Genomic DNA, 9,264 nt, shown 5'->3' on the forward strand with positions numbered 1-9,264 from the left:
TGTGATAGGTTCCAGAGTGATTTTTCTACTTTTTTTTTTGGAGACAGGGTCTTGCTCTATTGTCCAGGTTGGAGTACACTGGCACAATCTTGGCTCACTGCAACGTCCACCTCCTGGACTCAAGTGATCCTCCCACCCTCAGCCTCCCAAGTAGCTGAGACTACAGACATATGCTGCCACCCCACTTGGCTAATTTTTGTGTTTTTTGTAGAGAGCGGGTCTCACTGTGTTACCCAGGATGGTCTCAAACTCCTGGGCTCAAGCGATCCTCCTGTCTTGGCCTCTCAAATTGCTGGGATCACAGTTGTGAGCCACCGCGCCCGGCCAGAGAGTGATTTTTCTAAATGCCAATCTGATCTTCTTGCTGCTTAATCTCCTTCCAAGACTTCCCGTGGCTTTCAGGATAAAGGCTAAACTCTGTGGCATCACTGACAAGGCCCTTTGGGACCCTCACAGAGCCCTCCTCTTTCTTCAGCTTCATGCCCCACTTCTTGGTCTCCCACTTTTTATCTCCTGCCTGCGGAGGCCCCAAGCGGCTGCCACCCTGAGACTAGCTCAGCTCCTCAGTCTGCGCTCCCTCTGGCCTGCACCCCGAGTTTTCCTAGTTCTCTGAGGTTGTAGCAGCTGCAATATCACCTCCCAGGCAGCCTCCTGATCCATACTCCCAGGCTTCTAAAGGGACACAATGGCCACTTCCACCTTCCCGTTCATCATGACCTGAGTAACTCACCTTAAACTGAAGAACTCATCATTTTTGTCTCTCTACAAAAAACACAAAAATTAGCCAAGTGGGGTGGCAGCATATGTCTGTAGTCTCAGCTACTTAGGAGGCTGAGGGTGGGAGGATCACTTGAGCCCAGGAGGTGGACGTTGCAGTGAGCCAAGATTGTGCCAGTGTACTCCAACCTGGACAATAGAGCAAGACCCTGTCTCAAAAAAAAAAGTAGAAAAATCACTCTGGAACCTATCACATAACCAAAAGCCACCTGTACCCCAAAAACTATTGAAAAAACTTAGATCTCAATCCCCCCCACCATGGGACTGCCTTTGAATATCTATTTTAACTCCCACAAGCCAATTGGCGTGGACAGACTTGTGTTCTAATCTCACCTTTGAACCTTATTGGCTGTGTGACCTTGGGCAAGTCACTCAACCTCTCTGAGCCTCAGTTTCCTCATCAAAATTGGAGGTAATTGTAGCCTACCTTATAGAATAGTGGGGATCAAAATGATGAAAATAATGAATATAAAGCTCTCGGCATAGGGCCTGGCATAAAGAAAGCTTTTATCAAATGTTGTTTATTACTATTGCTATACATTTGCGATGGTGCCTAGAACGTAAATGCTCAAGAAATAATAGTAATAATAGTAATAACGATAGTAATTCTTTATTTTATTGAACAGTTCTTGCCAAACACTGTGTTAAGTGCTTAGGCTACATCCTCCTGCTTACTCCTTGCAACGACACTATAATCAGGATACATTTATTCTCTTTCATAAATAAAGACGCCCTGGGAGGTGAAGCAACTTGCCCAAGCCACACAGGTAGAGGCGGGACAGCAATCGGTTACAGGCCTCTCGGTCCCGAGTCCCTGATTGTCACAGCACGCTGTACTCTCCTGCAGTAGGAGTTCTTCGTCATGGGGATGTGGGAATTTTCCTTATTCTGTGTCCCTAATCTAGTTCAGACCCCTCCTCACTGGATCAAGGTACCCCGGGCTAATGGACCTCTGAGAGGAAAGGACACTTTCCCCAGCGGAGACCACGCTGAGACTCGGGAAACTAGAAATTGTCCCCAGCCAGGGAGCCAGCAATAGGGTTGTTTCTCCCTGAGTCTTGGCCCAGGGCTGTCGCAGCCTTGCTGAGCTGTTACGGAGCCCCAGGCTTCCCATACGCGGCAACTTGACTCCTAAGGCTTTGCAAAGGCTGGGGTGATTGGGAGCCTGCTCCTTTGGCTTCACCCAGATCCTGGAGGCCAGACAGGCCTCAGGAGCTTTCCTCGCACCCAGTCCCAGAGCCATCAGGCAGGGTTAGCCTCCTGGGGCAGTGGGTGGCGGGAGGCACGCTGCTGGGCTGCAGTGCAGACAGATCCCGCCACCAGGTGGGATGCTCTGACTTTTTTGTTGTTTTTGTTTTCTACCTTGATGAAAGCGCTGCCATTTGCTGAACCCCAGCGGCAGGGAACATGTGGGCTCAAGGTGAGGATCTCAGGACCTGCGGAGATGGTATTATGTACTATTTGAAGCTATTTTTTCTGTTTCTAAAATGTACTATTTTCCCCCCTCTGCCGAGCTGGTGGCAACCCCATAGCCCCACATGTCCAGTGCCTGGTTTGCATAGATGCTCAAAACAATGTCTAATCACTGAATAAATGAACCAACTCGTGAATGTGTCCAAAGGGCTGTCTCTTCCTTTCCGGAACCACCCACCCTTGGGTGCTGCCGCTCCTCCAACAGGCCAAACCCTGGGGGCGGATTAAGGAGCAGATGCTTGCTCCACAGCTGGCCCATGTCCAGGTGTTGCAGAGGGGCCCAGACTGACAGTGGCACCTGTGAAGGCTGGAGGAGATGGCAGTGAAAGGGCAGGCCGGGGAGCAGGCGTCTTGACTGTAGCTCTGCCTCTCCCAGGAGGCTACAGCCATGGGTGCTGAGTTACCCCAGAATGGCTATCTGAGAATTTAGAGGAGCCCCTTTGTTGTGACTACCTCCCACTCCCTCGAGGAGGCCAGAGCCATGGGAGCTGACTTACCCCAGAATGGCTGTCTGAGAATTTAGAGGAGCCCCTCTGTTGTGACTACCTCCCACTCCCTCGAGGAGGCCACAGCCATGGGTGCTGACTTACCCCCGAATGGCCGTCTGAGAATTTAGAGGAGCCCCTCTGCTGTGACTACCTCCCACTCCCTTGAGGAGGCCACAGCCAGTTCCCATAGCGTTGATTTATCTTCCTATAGCTTCAGAAAGGAGAATGCTGTCAATGTCCCCAGTCAGCCACCCAGCTGTTCTTTGACCTTAGACACTTCCTCTTGTCTGAGATGCTTTCTGGGGTCTCCAGCTAGCTGATCACCTCCTTTCTCTGAGATCTCCCCCCTAACCAGAAGAGAGGTCCCCCAAGCACCCTGTTTCTGCCTGTGGCTGAGAATCACTGAGCATTTACTACATCACAGGTGCTGGTATTGTCTGTCTCCTCCCCTAGAATGTGAGCTTTGCAAGGTGAGGACGTTTGTTTTTTTCACTGTTGTAGTCCTAGCACCTAGAACTGTTCCTGCACATATTAATCATTTAGTAAATATTTTTTAAAGACAGAATGAATGCCTCCTTATGCATAATCTGATTAAACCTTCCCAGTGACTCTATGAGGTAGGTGCAAGCGTTATCTTCACTTTGCAGATGGGGAAACTGAGGCCCAAGGTCACACAGCTGGAAAAAGGTAAAGCTGGGATTTGAACTCAGGCCTGTTGGACTTCACCTTCTTTATTCTTCCCAGCATGCCTCACTCCCTCTCCCCAGCATGCCTCACTCCGTCTCCCCAGCAGCAACTCCTGCCATTCTAGGAGGTGGTGGTTGAAGATTTTGCAATGAGAAGTCCAAGGACTTCTTCTGTCCTTGCAGGGCAGTTTAAAAGACAAGACACCAGACTAGCCAAACCTCTTCTTTCAGCAAAAGCTCCTTCCAGCTTTGAAAGACTTCCCAAGAGACTCCCTCAGGGCCCTGGGTGGAGGGATCCTGTTGGCCAGGGAACCTTGGGTGGGTGGAAGACAGCTGGGAAGTCTGTGGAGTAGTCACACTACACTAGAGCAGCTTAGAAGCGGGTCTTCCTACCCGAGTCTGGGCATCCCTTGCTGCTGATGTTTGCCCAGCATCCATGACGTGGCTGCTCTTCCTTACTTGGACACAGACCAAGAGCGAGGGCACCAGGCTTCTGGCTCCACAGGAAGTGGAGAGGGCAGAAGACCGCCTGTCACTTTAGGGAGGCTGGCTGCCAGGGAGGTCAGAGAGGGGCAGGGGCACATGTTGGTTCTGGGGTCACAGACCAGGATGAGGTTCCAAGAACCGCATTGATTGCTATTTTCTAAATAACTTGTTTTGTTCCGTGAGTGTTATATGTTGAGAGCAGAACGTGGGATGGGGCTCTGGAGTCAGCAGTCCTCAGTTCAAGTCCTGGCTCTGCTACTGACAAGAGAGGTGGCCTAGGGCAAGTTAGCTTCTCTGAGTCCCCATTTCCTACCCTGTCAATAGGCCTGACAATGGTCTGTCTCGTGGGGTTATGAAGAGGAGTGAGACAAGCCACGTGCGGTGCCTGGTGCACAGTGAACTGGAAACGGCTCACCACCAGCACGTGGCAGAGGAGGAGTCCTGCGATCTCCTCCCTGACAAACTTCTGAAGTGGTAGCTGCTGGGAGACAGTGTTCCATGGGTTTCTAGAATGTCAGTACATCTTGTGAGCAGAGACACTGACAGCATTTGTTCCAGACTACCTTTCCAAGGATGGTTGTAAGCAAATAGTCTTGGAAAATAGAGATAACAGCGGGAAAGTTTGTTTGCTTACCAGTAATGTCTCCCTCTAGGGCAAAGGGTGGGCAGGATTTATGCCCGGCCCATAGGCATAAATGAGGTTTTGCTGCATTGGGCGGAAGTAAAGAATGCGGGCCAGGTGCGGTGGCTCTTGCCTGTAATCCTAGCACTTTGAGAGGCTGAGGCAGGTGGATCACCTGAGGTCAGGAGTTTGAGGCCATCCTGGCCAACATGGTGAAACCCTGTCTCTACTAAAAATACAAAAATTAGCAAGGCGTGGTGGTATGTGCCTGTAATCCCAGCTACTGGGGAGGCTGAGGCAGGAGAATCACTTGAATCCAGGGGGTGGAGGATGCAGTGAGCTGAGATCGTGCCATTGTACTCCAGCCTGTGCCACAAGAGCAAAACTCCATCTCAAAACAAAACAAAACAAAAGAATGTAGTTGGGCAGAAAAGACATAGGTCAGAAATCGGGCACAGTGGCTCCCATTTGTAATCCCAGCACTTTGGGAGGCCAAGGCGAGCAGATCACAAGGTCAGGAGTTTGAGACCAGCCTGGCAAACATGGCAAAACCCTGTCTCTACTAAAAATACAAAAATTAGCTAGGCATGGTGGCAGGCACCTATAATCCCAGATACTCGGGAGGGTGAGGCAGGAGAATCGCTTGAACCCGGGAGGCAGAGGTTGCAGTGAGCCGAGGTCGTGCCATTGCACTCCAGCCTAGGCAACAAGAGCAAAACTCCATCTCAAAACAAACAAACAAATAAAAAAACAAGGAGATCTTCTCTTCCAGCCTGAACATCCAGCTCTGAAACCCAGAGTGGTAGCATGGTGGGAAGGAAGCAGGAGGAAGCAGGATCTCAGATGTGTGGCTTCTCTAGTTCACCTACCATGAATTTAAACAGGATTCACCTTGCAGCCAGGGCAGCAGTGACCTGTAATTAAACATTATTTATTCTTAACTCCAATTCTGCTGTTTAATTTGTCACCTATGTGATTAGGCCACAGAAGCACCCAGTGATACCGCTCCATCAGACTCACTCGTAAATATCTGTTTTACAGCCACGCTCATATCCAGTTACACCGGACAGTAAACGCAGCTGCTCAGGCCCGGTGCCTCTCTTCATGCCTTGATGTGAAGCTGGCCCCTCAATTCTCAAACCAATTTTGTGAAATACTTTACTACCCATTTCTCCTCGGCCAGCTCTCCAGCTGGAAGCAACAGGCTTTGGGCTGGTATAACATGCGATGTTCGCAAAAGCTAATGTGGTTGCATTTACAATGAGCTGGGCCAACAATAATTCTTCAGCAACTGGGAGTCCCTGGAGAGAGTACTCCCCTTGATTTGCTTTTCCTAGTTGGACTTTCCCTCTGAAGGGCAGGAACTGTCCCCCTCACAGCAAGGCTGCCCGCACCAGGCCTTGCCCAAGGAGCCCCTCGCTTTATGTTGCTGGAATTCTCTTAGGACAAGTGAGCTACTAGGAGGTCCTTCTTCACCTTCAGCCCCTGGATGATCCACATACATGAGCTTGGTGTATTATCAACATTAATAAAAATAGACACCAATTATAGAGCAACTAACAGAGGAATTCAGCTGAATGAACACGACACCTAAGATCGAGGAGCTCCCTGGGGGCAAAGCAGCACTTGTGATGGGTGCCATTATTAGTCCCCACCCTTCAGGTAAGGAAGTCAGGGCATTGGGGTTCTTCAACCAGCCTGGCAGCCCCATGGGGACAGGAACTACATTTCTTCCCTACCGCCACCTGCTCTCTCTTTGGCCCCTTTCTGCACATAACAGCTCATCTGTTATCCAGCATCTACCATGGAGCACCTCCTTCTCTGAATTGCAATCTTGCCAAACACTACCTACTTTTACTGCCCAGCTCACCTCCTCTAGGGAGCCCTCTTTGAGTCTCCAGCCCATAGCAATCCCTCCCTCCTCTGGGAATCTTGCTGCATTAAGGTCAGCCATCTGAAGGGAGTTGGTAGGAGGGATTACAACCTAATATCACTAGTATTAATACCAGCCCTCCAGGAGCTTCTGATCAAGCTCCTGGGCCCCACCCTGAACTGCCCAGCGGGGCTGAGCTGTTTGTGTAACGGAGGTGGGTGATGGGGGGGTGACAGGGAGCCATGGCAAAATGCAGGGCAACTGACAGCCTTGTCAGGGGTTTCCCAGTCTCGACAATAGCCAGATCTTCCAATTTTCCAAATAAGCCAGAAATTTAGATTTTTTTTAATTAAAAAATATGAAAGTTTCAAATTTTTAGGTGTTGGCCATTAATTCAATTTTGTGTAAGTCTTTTGCAAAGATGGTGAACACACTCCTAAGCTAGATTTGGCTGTGGGGCACTAGATTCTAACCTCCACTCTCAGTGGTGAGGGAAGGCTATGGCTCGTCCATTTCTGCAACTTCTTGAAACCACTCACGCACAGTAGCTTCTTGATGACTGCAGGCGGAGTAGCAGGTTTCTTGGAACTGAGATACCCTGGCCCACCAAGTGGAGAGTCAGTTTCAGAAGCTCAGTGATTACAGGAGTGTTTGCCTCCCAAGTAGCTTCCATAGTCTATAGAGGGTCCCAAGGAGCATGTCCTGACATGCACATGGGTGGCAGGAAGAGAACAGAGACACTGAAAAGACTGAACACACTGGTTCTCGATCAGAAGTCATGTTGTCCCCCAGTGGACACTTGGCAATGTCGACATTTTTAGTTGTCACATCTGGGGAACGGGTGCCACTGGCATCTTGTGGGTAGAGGCCAGGGATGCTTTTAAACATCCTACAATGCATAGAACAGCCCCTACCCCCCCCCCCCACACACACACACACACACAATTACCCCAGCCTCAAATGTCAATAGTGTAGAGATCTAGAAGCCCTGGAACAGGGAGGTTGGAGGCCCAGACAGACTGAGCCTCAGTCGTGGCTCTGCTCAGGTTTCCTGTGTGACCTTGAACTTCTTATTAATAAGCCTCACTAACTCTCATTTTTCTGTAGACTGAAGTTAGTGGAAGTAGCATTCTTTCCAGGGTGGGTATGAGGTTTCAGTGAGATGATGTGAGTCAAATGCTTAGCTCATACGTGACACATAGTTACATCCTCACCATGTCCCAGCCGCTGTTGCTATCCACCTACCTGTCTGTCTGCCTGAGCTATGCAAAAAGAAGGGATTTTGCAAACTTTTGCTTGCAGGCTTAGAATTCAACATTAGCAGGACCCTGACACAGCAAACTTCCAAGCTATGAAATGAATCAGCGTTCAGGTTAACCGATGGAAATCACTTTTCTTTTTATGAGTGTGCCTCTCGATGCCTTGCACTTTATTTAACAATAACCCCATCAAACCTAACATGTCGTGCCTTCCCAGCCCTCAAAGTGAAGATGAAAAGAGCCATCAAAATGAACAAAAAGCAAGTGCATGTCTTTCCCTCCTGTCCTTCTCATCAACCTCGCTTTGATGTGAGTCTTTTTTTTTTTTTATCTTTGAGATGGAGTCTTGCTCTGTCGCCCAGGCTAGAGTACAGTGGTGTGATCTCAGCTCACTACAACCTCCACCTCCCGAGATCGAGCTGTTCTCCAGTCTCAGCCACCCAAGTAGCTGTGATTACAGGTGCCCACCACCACGTCAGGATAATTTTTGTATTTTTAGTTAGAGACGAGGTTTCATCATGTTGGCCAGGCTGGTCTCGAACTCCTGACCTCAGGTGATCCGCCCCGCATCAGCCTCCCAAAGTGCTGGGATTATAGGTGTAAGCCACTGTGCCCAGCCTGATGTGAGTCTATAATTAATTATTTAATGGGAAAAAAGCCAGGTTAGGTTCTGGGCTCCAGTGAACACAACTAGGGCTAGAGAGGCCTTGAAATAGGAAAGTGGGGGGCCAGAGAGGCAAGAAATATTACCAGTGTGGAAACTTACTTGGAGAGTATTTGTCTTTCAAATGATCTGATCCTGTTGTCCGGGTCCATTATGATGTGGAGGAGAGGATTTTTCAATTAGAGAAATTAGTGCCTTCCCTTCGTGACTGGCTTCAGATCTAGACCCAGAAGGAAGAAAGTGTTCTTGAATTCCATGAAGTAAAAGAGACAGGTTCCGTGATGTAAGCCGAGGAGGGTAGAGACTTAGCAAGACATCAGGTCAGATATCTTTTTGCGGGAAAGGGGTCCCAGCCAAGACTAAATTAGAATCCACTCTCTGTTGAGGTCAATGCCTCGGTTGATCTGCAGAGGGACAGTGTGGGAAGCAGTGCTCTGAGCGTGGGCCCTTGGGCAGAGGGGACACGAAGGCGTCTGTCCCCCTGGGGGACCCCTGCGATGGAGGTCACTCTATCTAGAAAGAGGGGCTGCAGCTGAAGCCAAGGGAAATGCTCTCTCCAGGGATCCCGAGGTTCTGGAAAAAGCTTCATTGCTTTGTGGCCGGGCAACTGAGTGTGGCCTGGCCTTTAGGAGAAGGCGGACGCAGCACAGCCTGGATGGTACGTTGGTGTCTGGGTGACCTCAGGAAGCTGGGACATAGTGCCCAGGGCAGCGAAGCAAGGTCTTCACAGGGCCACAGGACAGGAAATCAGGAGAGCGGGAGAGCTGGAAGGGATCTCACTCTGTAGCCTCATTTTAGAAAAACAGAAACTCAAGCCCACAGGGGAAGCCTCTATGACAACTCACGATGATGTCGGCAATGGCAGAAGCGGAGATAAGAGGAGGCGCGGTCTGAGCACTGCATGAGTCACAGCTCAAATGACTGTCACAGCAATAA

General features: G+C 49.8%; 1 long non-coding RNA gene across 1 annotated transcript; it reads right to left on the reverse strand.

Moving 5' to 3' along the window:
* Positions 1–1,367: 1,367 nt before the first annotated feature.
* Positions 1,368–8,927, reverse strand: LOC129474681 (uncharacterized). Its single transcript, XR_008654612.2, has 4 exons — positions 8,431–8,927; positions 5,402–5,446; positions 2,140–2,213; positions 1,368–1,618 (listed from the first exon to the last, which is right to left on the reverse strand). It is a non-coding gene; the product is annotated as an uncharacterized lncRNA (long non-coding RNA).
* Between the last annotated feature and the right edge of the window lie 337 nt (positions 8,928–9,264).

This window comes from Symphalangus syndactylus, chromosome 24 (assembly GCF_028878055.3).
Source record: "Symphalangus syndactylus isolate Jambi chromosome 24, NHGRI_mSymSyn1-v2.1_pri, whole genome shotgun sequence".
In the NCBI taxonomy this organism is placed as follows: domain Eukaryota; kingdom Metazoa; phylum Chordata; class Mammalia; order Primates; family Hylobatidae; genus Symphalangus; species Symphalangus syndactylus.